The sequence below is a fragment of the Hippichthys cyanospilos genome, chromosome 16, assembly GCF_059441005.1.
Source record: "Hippichthys cyanospilos isolate Australia breed blue-spotted pipefish chromosome 16, RoL_Hcya_1.0, whole genome shotgun sequence".
NCBI classification, from domain to species: Eukaryota; Metazoa; Chordata; class Actinopteri; order Syngnathiformes; family Syngnathidae; genus Hippichthys; species Hippichthys cyanospilos.
The window spans coordinates 6644447-6662986 of record NC_142384.1 but is presented as its reverse complement, the minus strand read 5'-3'; the positions used below and the strand labels follow the sequence as shown (position 1 = coordinate 6662986).

The 18540-nt window shown below is 39.6% G+C and overlaps 1 protein-coding gene across 1 annotated transcript in view; it reads left to right on the top strand.

The window, feature by feature from the left end:
• micall2a (mical-like 2a) overlaps nucleotides 1-18540 on the top strand; it is a 49845-nt gene that overhangs the window by 19536 nt on the left and 11769 nt on the right. Inside the window, exon 19 of the mRNA XM_088438116.1 lies at nucleotides 13410-13554. The gene's annotated coding sequence lies outside the window, so the exon portion shown is untranslated. The remainder of the gene's footprint in view (nucleotides 1-13409; nucleotides 13555-18540) is intronic.

The following is an 18540-nucleotide window of genomic DNA, read 5'->3' as shown; positions in this document are numbered from 1 at the left end:
TTGTTTTTTTTGTTGTTGTTGTTCCTTGTTCATGTGGCAAAAACCTGAGTTGGAACTTTCCTTTCATTTTTTGAAAAATGCTAGCGCCACCCTGTGGTTATAGGGTGTCAACACGAAAATTTTTATTGCACCCTATTCACAGGTTGATGTTGAAAGGATGGATGCAACAATAAGGGGAAAAGCATGATAAACCATTAGGTGATCAATATGTACAAATATAACAATATTTTCCAATTTTAATGGCAGTAAATGAGCCTGACATGGGCTAAATTTGACACCTATAAAGTCTCGCTTGCAAGCATTTATAAGGGACGTCAGCTTGGCATATTATAAGCCGCCATTATTTGACAATCCAAGCAATATTTTAGCCCCCTTGTGTTTTTTTGGATGCTTTTCCTTTGATACCACGCATCAAAAACATCAAAAGCCTGGGTGCCAATTCCAAATACTGCAATAAAGTAAAATGAAATTTTCTGAACTCGATCTTTTCCTCTCAATTCCAATCAATTGAAAACGATGCGATCGGCTAGATTTCCAACGTGTGTTTGGTATCCGTTTGTAATTTTCTAAATTGTGTACCTGATCCAAAAATTTGAAACAAAACTATTATAGTCGGCCGGAAAAAGCTACAATAAACTACTCATTATCGCGAGTTTCTCCCACCTTCACCCCACTCATTGCCTTTCAAGCAGCGTATCACGTTAACCAAATAGTCCCCACAATAAACAATCAAATGCCTAATTTGTATATACGAGGCTAATCCGCGTCATAGCTGCTAATGCGCGGGGTTACCTGGCTATTTTTCAATATCCGCTTTCACACCAGCCCGCCGATAAGAATATTAACCTCATCGGTTTCAGGTAACTTTCAACGCTTGAACATCTTGTCTTAAAGACCCCGACGCGCGAGCGGGAGTCTCAGCCTTGGCATTTAGTGACATTTTAAGCCTTTTAACGGAATCCAGACGGGGATTTGCCGTTTCCACCAAAGGAAAATCATTTATATCCTCCGTTTCGCAGAAATTGTGGGCAGAGGGATTAAATGCATGCGTATTTGGTGCAAGTAAAACAATGTTGTGACTCAGTTAATACATTTGCTCTCATCCACTTTCATGTTTTTTTTTTCCTCCTCTCTTTTTAAATGGGACTCGTTACTCATGGGGCTGAGGCTGTGAGTGTGAAGTGTGCGGGTCACACTTGTGACAGCACCAATTACTTGCATCACCTCCCAATCAATCTTCCTTAAAGCTACAGTATGTAGTCATTTTAGCTCCAAATAACAACCCCGGAATCACTTGGACGCTACAGTGGCTTTTAATAAGAAGTATCGCTTGTCTGTTGTTGCCGTGGTAACCAAGAACTTGGTTAGTGGACCAGCCAGGACGTTTCGATTCTTAAATAACTTGAGCAGGGTTTTGTCCAATCCTTTGATCTTTACATCAAAAGGTATTTCACATCAAAGGGAAAATATTGAAGGCTCAGGAGAGCTGAAATTTCACCCACACTGGGGACAACATGTCAAAGTTTGAAATTGATTTCAAAATTGGCTGAAATACTGTCAGAATGGTGTGGGGGAAAAAATGACAAAAAAAAGATTAAAATACTGCACAAGCGTTGAATAAGGATTTATACAGTATTTCATCATCTTATAATCCCCTGTATCATTTCATGGCTGAAATTTTTATGAGCCAATTTTTGTGGTTGATTTTGTCAATATAGGCTGTTTTGATGTTAGATTTGATTTGGCTTTGAATAGGGTGTAACTGTATGCCAAAAATCAGGGCTCTTTGCCATATTTTAGGCACTGTAAGGTACACCTAAAAGCCTTCAATTTTCTCAAAAGCTGACAAGGCGCAAAAACCGCGAGGGGGGGGTTGTAAAAGAAAGCACAATTTCATAAAATAAATCCAGTGACTGTTTTTCAGTCCACAAAACAGTATATTCGGTTTTCGTTCCAAATTGATTATAAAAATTGTTAAATATTTAATTGAATCATAATTATACTATTTTAAACTTGATAGATCTTGAAATGGATCCAAACTGTCTTTTCATGCAATCAAGAGGTATTTTTTCCAGTTTTCACATTGTACTTTCTACAAATCATCTTTCTTTTTAATTTCGGATTGTCTATGAATAAAGTTTAACTGACTCATCTGATTGTTTTGTTGACTTTCCCTTTGATGCAGCTCCATCTAGTGGATGCACAATGCAACCCCAGCCACTACTGTAGCTTCTATTATATGCGCAATACTCGCCTGCCAAAAAATAAAAGTTTCAATGTCGCAGCTGTTAAGTGAAGCAAACGCTGCACATACCAGCTTTCCCAATCATCAGATGCCATTTAAAATTATTATTGTTTTAACATTCAAGACCCCAAAATAACTTATTCTGCTCATTTTGTCTTTTCTATCAACCAATTAATTGGTTATGATAATTTTACTCTGTCGAAAATCAGAATCTCTATCGATCTAAAAAAATTCTGATGATTGGTCTCGAGGAGAAAGGCAACATAGCAGCATTAGTGTTAGATTCATCCAAATCATAATTCAAGTAATCGATTGGCCAATTTAACGACAATATTAAACATCATTTAAAATTATTTTTCATGTCATTTTTATCGTTATTATTATTAGTATAGCATTTAGCGCTAAAGACCCCCAATTTTTTTTCATTACGTTTTTTCTAATTACCAGTCAATCAGTAATTTGTATTCTGTCAAATATCACTCTCGTGTCCAATGCCCATTCCGAAAACTCGGCCACGAGTTAAGAACGTCCCGGAAATTGTTGTTGCTAGCATTTGGCGATGCAGTGCGTTCGTTTCACTTTCCTGATGTCTATAGGGGGAGCCCTTGAGTCAAAGCCAACAATGATCCCTTTTTCCTTCTTTAAAGCAGTCAACTATTCAGTTTCCCCTTGCATGTAGATTGGCACTGTTCCCTGCACATGTTCCACAAAGGCTCCTTGCAACATGTTAGACGGGCCCGTGTGTGCGCCGCCCAGCGTTTGTGTTCCATGTGTGCGCGCGCTTTGATGCACTGCCTCTTTATCTCACGGACGCCAAGGTTAATGAAGTGCTGGCACTTTTGCAGGAAGTGGAAATGGGATGAGTGGCCAAAAGACCAGAGGAAGCTTGGAGATGAAACGTCCGGCTCTTAGCGGCTGTAAGTGGCAATTCTGCTGCGTTCGCCACAGACAATAAGAAAGGCGAAAGGGGGTCTCGGCTTTGGAAGGGAGGGGGTGGGGAGGGGGGCGTCATCCTCTTAAACACAACAGACGTCTCAACACGGACGACTTGATTGCATCTCTTTCAGGGCGGCTCATAAGGAATGACATTAACATTGTAAGTTGAGCTGTCAAGCAAGTCCTCATAATGCTGCTTGAGTGTTTCCGTGACACGTTTAATCCCGTTTTTGTGCTCGGACGTGTTAACGATTGTGTTCATGCTGGGCCTAATATGCAAAAAAAAAAAAAAAAATCACAGTTCCCCGACTTAAACAAAAAGTCGTCAGATCCAAAACAGCTTACGGTTGGAAGTCCTTGCAAAGATTACGCCCTAACTTTTTACAGTGGTGGACAGTCAGGGTCCGTCATTTATTCCTTGACAACAGTCCCAACTCATTATTTTGTTTGTTATGTGGATGTTAGACCACAATCTGATCAATTCTCTAGGGTCACTTTAAAATGTAACCTTCACACCTATCACAATTAATAACAGAGCCGCAGTATAGCGCCATCTAGTTTCAAGAGATTTATTGTCATATGCATAGTAATACCACAATGAAATTCTTATTCTGTTCACTTCTCCGATGTATATTTAAACAGTGTGTGAGCGTGTGTGTGTGTGTGTGTGTGTGTGTGTGTGTGTGTGTGTGTATACATACTCACATGTTAGCCGCTAAATTGTTCGTTTGTGAATTTCAGTGTCTTGGTGCCCTGTGATTGGCTAGCGACCAGTCATGGGTGCACCCCATCTCTTGGCCAAAGTCATCTTGCATAGACTCCATCTCCACCAAGGTTGAATTAGAGTTAGATTTTTCGTTATTGTTTTATTTTTAAGTATTATACTGTATGTAGTTCAGTTCTGTTGTTGAATTTTAACAATTTTCTAGAATCAGTGTAGTTTGCCCCCCTCTGGCCATGCATGGCAACTGCATTAAAAAGGAGCACTCCTTTCAAAGGTCATCAGTTAAAAATAAGATGGCCATCTTACTTGCCAGTATACTGTATGTAGACCATGAGAAAATTGCCAAAGCATGCATGCAGGCTTCCTGGTTTGCTATTTTTTAAGCATTATTTGAAAGTATTCTGGGCAGGCTATCCCATCAGTTCTTGTTTATTTTTTTTTCAGGAATAGTTTGTTCCTCCTCAAGCTAATCAACATCCATTAACTAGCTCGCCCCAACTAACAAATGGTGAATGAATGCTATCAGCTCATGTCAATAAGCATGGTTTTAAAAAAACTACAATTCCCTAATAGGTACAGGTCAATAGAATGGATCTACTTGTGCTTTTCCCCCCCTTTGTACAAAGAAAAACATCGTGCCGAATACTGGAGGTTCAAATCTTGTTTCATTTTTGTATCTAGTTTTAGTTTTATTTTGATTTTACTTATTTTATTGAATATTTGAACTAGTTAGAAAAGAATGTATTTATGCAAATACTTTATATATTATTACTCTCATCATAATTATCACACACAAAAATCGTTAATCGTTAAACATCAACATGACTATGAATCATTAAGCATTTCAGGTTTTTCATTTATGGATAAAATACTATGCTTTACAAAATCATCCAGCGGGCTGGTTTAAACCCGTTCGCGGACCAGAACCGAGCTGCATGTTCGAAAGCGTAATTTAATTTTGTTGTGGCTCCACCCTCTGACAAACATAAACACAGTTTGACTCCAGTTTCCACGTTAGACAAAGAACCGAAACATAAGCTAATGCTAATACTCCCGATTCTACAGCTTTTCTTTTTTTTTTTTTTTTGCTTGTAATGTTCCAATTCCCTTTACATGCGCACAAGCTAATAGGTAAACAGTCCTGTATGGTCGAAATGAAGCAGATGAATTAGCATATAGATGAGTTCCTTTCACACAAATAGCGCTCGTTTGCCTCCCGTGCGCTCGGCCGAGATCACGTATGTAACGTGCGTACCCCCCCCAAAAAAAAAAACTGTACATTAATCAATTTCAGTCATCAAGCCGTCTAATGCGAATACTTTCCCCTCGTCATTTCCTCGTGGCTCAGAAACGATGCCCTCAAAAAGGGGGCGAGGAAACTCCCCAGAGCGGCGTAATTGTTTGGACAAACACCCAGGGACGTCGGTAAACAGCGGCGACAAATTAGCTTCCTTTTCCCGCCTAAATCTGCATTCACGCAGATGAATTCTGTAAATACGAGCGCAACCTCGCCGTCGCCGCTGACTTGTGTTTGATCCTCATTACTGTAATTCCCTCAAAAAACAAACACACGCCCGTGTGAAGTATTTGCGGCCTAGCTGTTGTTAATATACCCAAAGAAGCTTACGGAAATTGGGTCAGCTAATTAAGCAATTAGCTTATTCCGGCTGGGCGGTCAGGGCCGCCGCTAATCTGCCGGCGGTTTGGTGTGCCGCCGCGTCTCTTCTGAAGCCATCTTTGGCACGGCTAATGCGCCCATTTGCCATGCAAATCCCCGCCAGTGAATAGCTTGTTTATTGTCAACTTGCTACACGGAGACATTTATGTAGCGCCGCTCAAGTGTTTTGCACTCGGCGTCGGGAGCTGTGTTAACACACAGCAAATCCCAGACAGATTATGAGCGGCTGTGAAAGATGACACACGTAAGCGACGCGGGTTTTCCTCGCCGTCGGCGCCGCCTCGCTAAATGCTCCGCGTTCCTTTCACTGATTGGTCAATGTTTATTTGCCCGCTTCAGATCATGTGATGTGTTGTGTGTCTGATGGGCGCTAAAACGTCCACGGCACTAATCTTCCTCATCACTAGTCACTTTACCACAAGCACCTCACAAATCCTGCACAGTGCAGGAAAGCTGCTAATCCATAATATTTTACACTACATGATATTTTGCACTCTCATCCTCATATGTATAGTTACTTCCACTCCATCTACTCCATAATATGCTCTGAATGTAAGTCTATGCCTTTATTCGTGGTTCATTTTTACTGCCCTTATTGCTCTATTGCTGCTTTTTTGTTTTATTGCCTACTTTATTATTTGCTCGATTATGGAATGTAGTTTGCTAGGGGAAGTGAACAAACAAAGAAAGTCATTGTGTAGTATTACTATGCATATGACAATAAAACTTTTGAATCCTGGATCAGATCTAAAATGGACAAATTCATCAATTTTGATCAAATTTCCTCTTTTTTTGTATTAATTTTGCTAACATTTGTCATTTTTATCAAATTCATTTTGAGCAGCCATCACTTCAATCCACATATGCCCATTATGGAAAAACATATGAATTTTAGTGTCATAGTTTGCTTAAATTTTTCGTCAGCTTTATTAATGTGTATGAAAGAGGATTAGGGCCGTGAAAAAAAAGGATTCTGAATTTTCTCAAAAGCATCAATGATAATTACATATTTTATGATTTTTTTTATATATTTTTTGTTATTTAGAAAAAAATCTGAAATATTTCTCGGTATTGTCATAATTTTGACTTGTGTGAGGATTTTGACTATTCTGACAATTCTCACTTTAAACTCCGAAGCCTGACTTCTCAGAATGTTTAACTTAAAGATCTGACTCGTCAGAATTCTCACTTTAAAGCGAAGATTTTAGCTTCAAAGTAAGAATTTGGACTATTTTCAGAATTCGCATTTTGCAGTCAGAATTCTGACTATTCTGGCCATATTTAGAAGTCTGATTACTCAGAGTTTTAACTTTAAAGTCAGGATTCTCACATTTTCCAGTGATGATTTTAGCTAGAATTCTGAGTTTTTTGAGAGTTATGAACTTTAAAGGAATTCTGGTCATGTTTAGAATTCTGACTACTCAGCTGTCTCACTTTAATTAAAGTCAGAATTCGACTATCTTCAGAGCTTTGAACGTTACGTGACTTCTCATTCAAGTTGTAATTGTCACATTGAAGTGAGGATTCTAGCTTTAAAGTAACAATTGTGACTATTCTCAGAATTCTCACTTCAGTCAAAAGGTGTTTTTTAGTATTTGACTTTAAAATATTTCCTAGTCAGAATTCTGACGTGTGAGGATTTTGACTATCCTCAAAATTCTCACTTTAAAGTCAGAATTCTGACTTCTCAGAGTTTCGAACTTGAATAGATTTCTGGCCGTAGTCAAAATACTGACTACTCAGAGTTCTCACTTTTCAAAGTGTGAGAATTCTCACTTTAAGGAGAGGATTTTAGCTCACGCCAGAATGTCTTCGAATGGACTTAGTAGAGTAGCTGGAATGAGTCAAAAAATATACAGTGATACTTGTAATTACAAAATTAATTCATTCTGGAAACAATTTCATCACATGAATCTTTTATAAGTAGAATAGCGTAATTGGTTCAAAGGCCACCAAAATGTTCCCTAAAACCCTTTAGATGAATATCAAATAAAAAAAAATGTTTAAAAATGGTAACAAACACACATTAGAATTACATTAGTGCATAATAATCAAAATATTTAATGAAAAAAAAATAAATGCTCCTAAACGCTTTAAATTAATCATAATAATTGTAGCAGGTGACAATATGAATACAGTTCAATTGTTTGTCTTGAGATGGTGCTGGTGTGTTGGTGATAAGTGTAGAGGGAGACACCTTTTTAGGACGTTTAATTTGTGCATTTTTTGGATCATTATGAGCATGTAAGTTTACTTAAGTTTAGTTTGGGGTCATGCAAAGTGCTTCCTGTGTGATGTAATTGCTAAAGTCCTAACAACGCTATTGTCATACGCGACTGCCCAAAGTGGTATGTTACGTATGTGTTTTTTATGTGACTATCTACCGAATGTCAGTTTTAAGTTTATTAGTTCTACGGTATAAATTGTTGGTGAGTGGAACGAGTAAAGATGAAAAGTGGAAGACCACAGTAAACGTCAATGCAAAAAAAGCTATTTTCTCGTTTGTGGGCAGGCCGGCATATTAATAAATTATGCATCACAAACTTGAACAAATACAGTAGACATCACGAGTTGTGATAACATATTACATTACAGTCATGTTGGCATAAGCGCTAGTGTCTCAAATGCCAACAGTATTGTCTCGTGCATCTTGAATTTTCTCTCCTTACTGGAGACAATATTTTTCCGCTGAGGCGTTTCGTAAGGTGAATTTTTCGTAACAAGAGGCGCTCGTAAGTAGAGGTACCACTGCAGAGCAAAAACAAACGCCCACTACATTGGACACAAACGAATAGCCTGTGAAAAGTGCCATGTGAGGTGAATTGAATGCCGTTGATACATTTTGTGGACAAATGCAATCCTCTTTGACCCTGGAAATGCATTTCCAATGTTGAAACGTGCTCTCGGTGCGCTCTAATATGCTAATGGCGCTTTAACGCGAGTCGGACCAAGTGTGCCTAATTGAAGGGAAGGGCTTCAAATGCATTGTTAGCGGGGGTCACGGGCGCCGCCACTTTATGATATGCAAGGTGCGGAAAGGCATTTGCAATCTCCCTCATCCCGAGCTCGCCGCTTCCCATTCAAGGCGTTCATTAAGCTTACGCATATCGTCGGCCCCGATATGGCGGGGGATAAAAAGCATGCGAGCGACGGGCAGAATTCAAACAAGCATTCTCATTTGCAAAGGTCATTAAAGCCCGGCATACATTAGAAAATCTGCTAATTATGAAATGGCTTAACTTCACATTGGCTGGGATTATGTCTGCTCATTTGGAATGTGTTGATCCGCCTTTTTGCTGGCCACCAGACACTTGACAAGCGACGTTCCCGCTCCTTGTCGGTCATCTTCGCCGAGAACGGTCAAAGTGGGCCCCGGTTCGTATTTGCATCGTGATCTCGCCGGGAAGATTTCATATCGCCTTTCGAGTTGTGTCAGGATCCTTTTGCTTGCGCTTTGGGATTACGTTGCTCATCGTTTCCCGCATGTGACATTTAGAAACTGCAGATTGAGTAATCCGCCATCTAATAATGCCCCGCTTGTCACTGGGGACACTTTGTATTGTATGGTTCATCTTAAAAGCATGTGTATTTGGTTTTACAGTGAAGCATCAATGTTAACCCTTTGCTGGTATTCATCCATTTTATGGACTATCATGGTCCTAAGAAGTCAAAAATCCCTTTTCAGGAGGGTGAAACTTATTTTACACATAGAGGAGTAGGCTGGACTGGCAAAATCACCGTATACTACTTCATTTAATTTAATTTATCGAATATGTGAACACAAATTTCAAAATAAACAAAACCAAAAGAAAGGAGCAATACATATTAATTATTGTAAGTCCAAATATATGTTCAAATAAGTAGGAAGAAGTTCAGAACTTCTCGAGAACTCTGCAGCTCTGAAGTACAGTGAAGTGCAAAGAAAATCAATTCAGATGGTGTTCTACGTGACACCCTCATGATGACATACATCACATAAGAGGAAGTTGAAAACGCAGTTGAAAAAAGCCAATACGGGAGTACTGTGTGCTAACTACTGAGTTGTAATTAAAGTAAATTAAAAATAATGACTCAAGATTCATTGTTGCGGTGCTCATGTGGGTCAGTGGGTCCAGTGGGTTTTATGGACAGTTCAGGCCCATGGGCCCTCCGTTTGACACCCCTGCTCTCTCTCTATATATATGGAATGTTATGATGCCACTAAACATTTTGAGTGGTAAAAGTAAAACAAAACAATACACCTATATATTTTCATAAATGATCACACATGAGGCTCAAAGCCATATTTTGGCTCAAATACCACGTCCTAAAAAAAACAAACCCTCATGTTATAAGGATACTAGCTATTAATTTTGTCCACTTAATTTTGATTACAAATTTTCCTCTCGTTATATCTATCTGGCTTGATAGCTAGCATGACCTATTTGACTGGTTTGCTAGCTATATCTATCTGGCTGGTTAGTTAGCTATATCTTTATATCTACTGTATCTGGCTGGCTGTTAGCTCGTTATAGCCATCTGGGTGGTTAGCTGGCTGTATCTATCTGGGTGGTTAGCTAGCTGTATTTATCAGGCTCGTTATCTTGCTATCTCTATCTGACTGGTTAGCTAGCTGTATCGATCTAGCTCGTTAGCTATCTCTCTCTGTCTGATTTATTAGCAAGCTATTTTGATCTAACTAGCTATCTTTATTGCTATGTATCCAAACTTAACATGATACGGATTTCTTCAGGGCCAAATATTCAATATTTCTTAAAAAAAAAAAAAAAATGAACGTTCCATGTTCAAAAAATATGATTTTTATTTACCCAAATATTGCAAACTTCATCACAATTTTTTGATGAAAAATTTTCTTGATTTATTATTTTCTTTCATTAACAGGTTTACCAAGAATTTTGTTCACATATTTCCACATATTCCTTAGTGTTGATCAATTTACCTAGTGTTGCAAAAAAACTGAATTAAATGTGTGTTTTTTTTGCTGGGCAATCATTTGTGGCTTTACTGCTGTCCTCCATGCAGCTCGCAATGTCTTCAGAGAGAAATTCCGTTTAATCGCGGTACGTTGTCACAAACTGGACCTGTCCTCCGCCTTGTTGGATGAAATCACTGTGATTTGGGTCTATTGAATAATCCAGTGGCCAATTAAGTGGGGCGGCAGTGCTGGGATCTATAAAAGGTTAATAAGCCTCTGCTGCAGTGTGTTTCTCTTGAGCAAATGTCACTTAGACGCGGGCCAGCGCGGGTCAAGATCTCCCTCCAGATCTAAATTTAATCACAGCGCATCGCCTCGCCCTCATTAGTCCTCCTCGGTTTGAGAGGGAGTCTGATCTGTCCCCCCTTTGCCAGTTTTACGTTCTAACCGCACAACTCCAGAGTACATCAAGCCACAGCTCTACATGATGGCCTCTCTTGGCCCCTGTAGTATAGCACCTTATCGAACAAGGACCCCCGTATATTTGCAGTTTGTCACCTGTGAATTCATGTTTTGAGGTACGCATTGGATGATCATCGATTTGATGGTTGAATGTGGTTTGAAGTTAAGGTTTTAATAATTGTTGATGCTGCTTGTTACAGGCAATGGGCTTTTCTTTTTGAGGGGGCGTCTAAGGGCACAATATGATTGGCTGCTTGTAGAGTTGAGTCAACGAGCCACCTCTTTGAAGTTAACCGCCACCAATTATGTTTTTTCCAGCTTTTCAACAGAGGGAAGGGGTGAGCGGTTACATACAAAGAAGGAGGAGGGAGGAAGCAAGACAAAAGAGATAGTGAGTCTACTCATTAGCCCTAAAAATGGGCCTTTTCTAAAAAAAACCCAAAACAAACAAACAAAGCTTACCAGAGTAATATTTTATATCATTGCTTCTTGCTATATTTACAGTATTTGTCTTGTTAGCTAGCTTTACCCGTTTGGCTGGTTTACTAGCTATATTTATCTGGCTGGTTAGCTAGCTACGTATATCTTTTGTGGCTTATTTGCCAGCTATATCTACTGTATCTGGCTGTTAACTCACTATAGCCGTTTGGATGGTTTGCTCGCTACATTTATCTGGCTCGTTATCTAGCTATAGCTACCTGACTGGTTAGCTGGCAGTATCTATCTTTATCTGGCTGATTTATTAGCATGCTAAATTGATTTAACTAGCTATCTTGATCGCTATATATCTAAACTTAACATGATACGGATTTCTTCAGGACCAAATATAAAATACTTCTTAAAAAAAAAAAATACAACGTTCAATGTTCAAAAAATAAAATTTGTATTTACCCAAATATTTCCAATCACCCCCTCACAACCTATGGTGTACAAAATTAGAACAGTTAATGTGAACATCCTTTTTTTTATGAGTGGACTAGAAAAGTGGGGGTACGAGGGGGAAGGCCACGTGGTCTGTTTGTTAAGAACATGTTACACCTTCCATATGCAAAAGTATAGGGCGCACCGACGTTGAAAGAAATTAGGCACTTAAAATGAGCAATAATTCTCCGGGCCCCTACAGAAACGATTAACATAATTCTGATAAATAAGCAGATGGTAGAATGTGAGAATTGAGGTAGATTTATCTTAATTAATATCTTGAACCTACTCAGAGAAAGGTAAATGGCTCCAGCGGGGCCACTGATATTCCTGTTTTCTCTGTGTGTGCGTGTCATTCTCATGGTCCTGACATGCAGTAGTGGCCCGAGGGTAGAAAGTTGCTCTCCAGGTATACATCAAACCCAGGCAGCTTGCTGATAACACACACGCACACACACGATTGTGTTTGTATCACACCAGATTGTGTTTTTTTTTCTCTGCCATTCACATCCCAGAGATTAGTCTGAGCCCAATCGTTTCAAACAGGTCCAAAAATCTCAATTGTGTTTCCATGGAGATTCAACACCGCGGAATAAATGTGCAAAAAAAAAAAATACAAAGAAATGTATACACACTCAAAAAGTAGACGTGGCAACATATCTTTAATGAGTGTGGCTTTCTTGGTTTCCTGTCAAAGAAAGTCTGACTTTGTTTCGCCCAGATTAAGGCAATTAAAATGTTAATTATTACAAGTGGAAAGGAGACAAATGAATTTAAATAAATGGATGTATTTTTTTCCTCCTTAATTAATTCACTGGGTTCCGACTGCACTGGGTAATTACGCTTAAGTGTTTAATTACATATTTTGATGGGATTCTCAATTAGTGCAGCTTAATAAATTATCACATGACTGTCTCTCAGGTGCTTTGAAATGAAATATTACATTACAGCCTGGTCCGGAGGTGCACGTCAGCCAGCGGAATCTTTGCTCGTCGCCAAGAAACAAAAACAAACGCAAACAAACATTAAGAATATTTACATTTTAATTAGCATCACGGTGATTTATGCAAAATGTGATGCCTGTTTGATGCCCTTGTAGGTAAGGAGAGCCGTAGTGCACTCTGCTATATATATTCAATGGAGGCCACACCCCCTTGACCGTTTTGGGGTCATTTTCTTTCGTATCTCTTCATATTCTCATCACTCTCATTTTAGCCAAGGGATGGTTGACTCCTGGTAGTGTGATAACTAAGTGGTCATGCCATGTTGAACTTTAACTTGTTGTAATCCTCTGGGTGAAATTTCAGTTCCCCAGTGTCTTCTTTCAAAGCTTTCCTTTGTTGAAATGCCTGTGACGTAAAGATCATTGGACAAAATACCTGTACAGTAATTATATTTGATAATAGGTCTTGAACATTGGAGTTCCTGACTTATCTGTAGAAAACAAAGCACCATATTGTCCAAATTTAGAATTATAATGGAAAAATAAACAGATCTTTAAAATTAAATATTTATTCCACAATCACAGACGGCCACAAGAGATGGGTGGGAGGGCCACACGAGGCTCGACAGCCGCAGGTTGCAGACCACAGACGCGTGGAGTGTTGGGATTAACCACGTCCCTCAAAAGTGGAGCCGAGCAGTCGGATTTTTCCTAAAATATTTTTTATCAGGTAAGCGAGCCCGCGCAGTCCGCCGAGACACCCGCGCAATTCCGTCTGCCGTCACTCACAATTTACCATCTGGCAGCAGATTGGCTCACAAACTAACAAAATAACAGCACATGGTGTACATCATCAATAGTCTTTTAGAGTAAACAAATATTTGAACTAAAACCAAAACTAAAATTAGAAATGACAGTGACTGGATTAATTTTGTAAAAATTAGGAATTAAAAGACCTGAAATCACATGGAATGACACAGAATGATATTGAAAGTTATGCAGTATTGTGGAGTTATTTAGGTGAAAAATATGGAATATGTGGAATGATATGGGTCATTGATTGACTGAGTGATATGGATTCCTGTTGAATGAAAATTAAATGCTATGGAATAACATGGAACGATTTTAGTGAAAAATGCAGTTGAATATTGTGAAATGATATGGAATGAAATCACGTTTTTTTTTTTTTTTGGTTGTTTGTTTTGTTTTTTAACTCCATAGCTCCGGGAACCCCGCATTGGAGGAAAGAAAAGACAAACAAACTTTTGCAGCGTAATCTTCGGTTTTATTCTGTATTTCACACTCCAAAACAACGAATTTTGTAGAAAATAGCATGAAAATGAACCAACACCGCTTCACTATCTTCGTTGCTACTTCTTTGTGTTTTCACCAAGTGGTCCCCTCCTAATTATATATGGAACAATGTGGAATGAAATGGAAGGATATGCAATAATATGGGATGTTATTGGCAGAAAATGTGCAATTTAATGACGACAATCTTAATGTGAAATGCCTGATGTCCAAATTTTAGAATTTGGGATTCTTTTGATTATTTCTTTGGGGGCAGCTCGGTGACGTAGTGGTTGGCACATCCGCCTCACAGTTCAGGGACCAGAGTTCAAATCCATCTGGTTTTGGCCTTCCTGCGTGGAGTTTGCATGTTCTCCCCGACCCCATGCGGGGTCTCTCCGGGCGTGAATTTTGAGGGTAGTGTCACTATTGATTTGTGAGAAAACAGTTGTTGGTATGTAAGAAATAGTAGCCTGCATAGCATTAATTTTTGGAAGTTGGGATGAGAATCGGTCAAGAAATGAGGAAGAAGCGTGTCAAAATGAGGAGAATAAACTATGTTAAATGGTGTAGAATATCTCATTGCATTTGCTTAATGAGTGTGTCCTCTTTACCTCTAACTCTGAGCCAATCAGAAGCTTGAATAAACTCTTAGAAGGCAAAGCCATGATAACGACAAATCATAATAATTTGTATTATATGCATAGGGATCTCATTTTTTTTTAGACTGGAAAATTTGTGTGTGAAGAGACGCACATAGAAAAAAAAAAAAGTTCCCTTTTGTTTTCTCATTAATTCATCCTATGCACTTGAATGTGTCTTAGCGTCCAGACGGCACAAGTAGTGAGGCAAACGTGACATGAACCGGGAATCCGCACCGCTCCGGGACACCGTTACCTTTGCCGACTCCGCCGAGGAGGCGAGAGAGGAGAAAAGACACCTCAAGTGTTTGAAGCAAAATGAGCTTTTCAAAGGCAATAATTAGACTTGAGCCGCCTGCAGGTAAATTACCTGCTAACCAACTCAACCGCCTTCTAATTATAGACTCTTGCCCGGCAGCCATTTCAAATCGGAAAGCAGGAAAGGGTGTAAAACACAAAACAAAAAGGGAAAAAAAAAAGTGCATGTTCCTCGCGCGCTAAGTGACAGATAACTGCGCTAACCTTTGAGAGGATTTCAACGAGATAGTTTCAAGCGGCAGCCAGGTGGCGTTTTTATTTTTGAAAGAGGAGTAGCGCTGGCTGGGTGACAAGCTGCTACTTATCTGCGCTTTGCATATTCCGCAGCGGATGTCGTGACACTGCAAATTGATTTGTAAGACTCCCAGCCAGTCAAAGCATATTGAATATTTACCCTGGCCATGCCATAAAAAGCAGGCACGGATTGCGGGGCTTAGTCGGCCTTTAAAGGGCACATATTGTGGAAAATAGGCTTTTTATATGTTGTACACAAATAGTTGGGTCTCCGGAGAGCCAGACCACCCATCCGGTGTAAAATTACCCAAGCAAGGAAATCCTTTGTTTGGCTTTTTTTTTTTTTTTTTTTAAATGTGTCAAATAGAGAGGTGTGCTTTAATTAGGCAGTAGCAGCCATGTATTTGTACTGTGGGCATGGAGTGGTGAAACACTGCATTAAAGCTAAAAAGGTAAGCAAAGCTGCATTGCGTTCCATAGTCTGCATTGGTTAGTTACCTTCCGATAAGTGGCAATTACTTAATTGCTTGGTAAAGTGATTTTTTTATTTATGCAAAGCAATGTGCTCAGTATATCACAGCTTGGTTCTAACAGGTGTTTTTAAAATCTTTTTTTTTTCATCTTTTTTATCATGTTGGCTGTGCAGCAGGTAGTGTGAATTTCATTACCGTGACAACTGAGGTTAGATCCCTAAGGGTTACCCAATGAAATTTCCTTCAAATTAAGTTTTAAATTGATTTATTCAACAGATATTTGTCAAAAGGTTGAATTTCGGCGTCACTAATCGACCTCGTCGTTAGTTGGTCCATCCCGATTTTTGAGTAATGCATTAGTAATGCTCGAGCGACATCAATGCATAAGTATGAATGTGTTTTTTTTTTCTTTGTGCCCTGATCAGTGAATCTAACAAGCTATATAGAAATTTTACGGATACTTAGACCTAATGTACACCTAGTCGGGTTAAAGTGTAGACAATATTTGCGCTGTGTTTCAGAGTCATGGTTTTATAAACTGAAATGCATACTGTCTGCAATCTTGCTCAATGCATTTTTTGAACAGGCCTTAAAGTGACACTGTGTAAGATTTAGACCAATTTTCAATAAAAATGAATACATTAAATTATTATAAATTTGAAAAACTTGCAAATAAATGTCTTCTTAACGACCAACAGTACGTTTTAAGTATAATCGTAGGTCTAGTTTTCCTTAAATGATATTACATGGCGGGTGGCACTCCTCCGAAGGCCGCCATGTCTGTTTACTGTAATTCCCCTAAAGCTCCCACGGCCGCATGCGGAAAATTACACATACTCCCTTCAAATAAAAAGTAATGTTTAGATTTAAGTATTATGAGCTTTTTCATTGTTATTTTGATTTTGAAATGTGATTTGAATGAATAAATCGCTTGTAAATATTTGCATAAAGTATTCTGGGATTCCCTTCCGCAGGCAAGGAGTTGGTGCATTCAAGTGACCATTGAACACATAGCAAAGTAATAATCTCACTCTGAATGGCTCTTTGCCAGGAAATGCAAAACTTGAAATCCCCTCCCAAAAGGCATCATCTAGTACATTTAGCCCAGCAAAACCCTGCTTTTTCCTGCAGTGTATGTGACAGATGACTAAATTGTATTTTTTTTTTTTTAATGTAACTGTGTCTGTAAATGATTTTTCAGTTATTGACTCAATCGGTTGAAAGCTGTCTGAGACACAGCTTTGCTCTTTAGTGAACGTGATTAGCTATTGCAGTTTATGTACAGCGCACATGGTGCCTGCTTGCTCGGCATCGCGGTCAGGGTTTAGTGTATTTTCATACGTTTTATACACTCAAAGAGGAGGGGGTGATGCGGGTTTGTTTAAGTGTAGACGAAGCCTTGGATTAGAACGGCCAATTGCTCTGACTGTCACTGTTTACAAACCAGCAGGCAGCGTGGGACAACAGAGTCCACTGTCGGGGCCTCGCCGCCGCTGACACGTGTCAATAGTGCGCCGTTTCCGCTTCCAACTGGAAGTCTTTTGAGCCAACACGAAAAAATCAGTGATTAGCCCGCCTTGTTCTCTGCCAATCGCCACGTCTCAGCCCTCAAATCGCTGCCTGCCGTGCGAAGCTTCCAGCTGGAGCAAAAGATCCCCAGTGAAGCGTGAGATGGAAGGCTCTCCATCTTGGCAACATCTCGGGGCCGCCCGGCAAATAAATCCCCCGCAGGCTATTAAAGCCCCGGAATATGTTGCTCTCGGGCAGAAAAAAAACTAGCGAGCCGCCATCGTGCCGTAACAGCCATTACTTAATTGTGGCGGATTGCGCGAGGCCCGAGTGTTGCCTTAATTAAGCAGCTAATTGCAATGTAGCTCTTGATTAGCTCGGGAGGGGGGGGCGTACGCGGCCGCCTGATATGTTGCGCACACTTCAGAGTCATTTACAGAAATTGGAGCTAATTTCGCTCTCTCGCTCGTCGGCATTAATTTAATTTGGGTTGCTTTTTTAGCTCATTAACACTTCTAATTAATACGCTGACACCGCCATTAAGACGTCGCTTTGAAATCGGCGTCTCCTGATGGATCGCGAAGAAGACACTCGCACTCTTTGCATTATATATTTATACACGTAGCTGCATGTATATAAGGCTTTAATAGTACATCATGGCCGACACTAATGGGAAGCTGTGGCAGGTGGCTAAATTGGATGCGAAAGGGATGCTGATTGTTTTCAAATGTGATTGGGCGCACTCGCATTGGTGCGTTTCCCGTGGCAGCCTCAGGGGAGCTGGGTGATGAGGGCGGGTTGCCGGGGTGTCAGGGCCAGATGCCACACACAGCTGAAGAGCACGCCTGACTGACTGTGCGCGTGTGAACGTGCGTGTGTTTGGCTTTGTCATTTTAATGAGCACAATTTAGTGAGTGCGGGCTGCTAACGCTGCGTGAGAAGCGCAATTAGCATTAGCATCACCCGGGCCCTACGCCGATGACTACTTTTAGCCACTTGCTATTTTATTTGTTTTGGGGATGTTTTTTTACCCCCATGTGTAAAATTAGCATGGAAAAAAATGAGTCTAGATAGGTTTTTCCTTGCTAATTTTGTCTATATTTGCACAGTTGCAGCACAATTACTGTCTTAGTAAAATGGCAGACTTTCTCAATTGGTCCATTATATTCAAGAGGGGAATTTAAGAAGGTAAATAAACGGTTTATTTGATTTTTCTTTATTCAGATTTTTTTTTTATTCATTGAATCAATT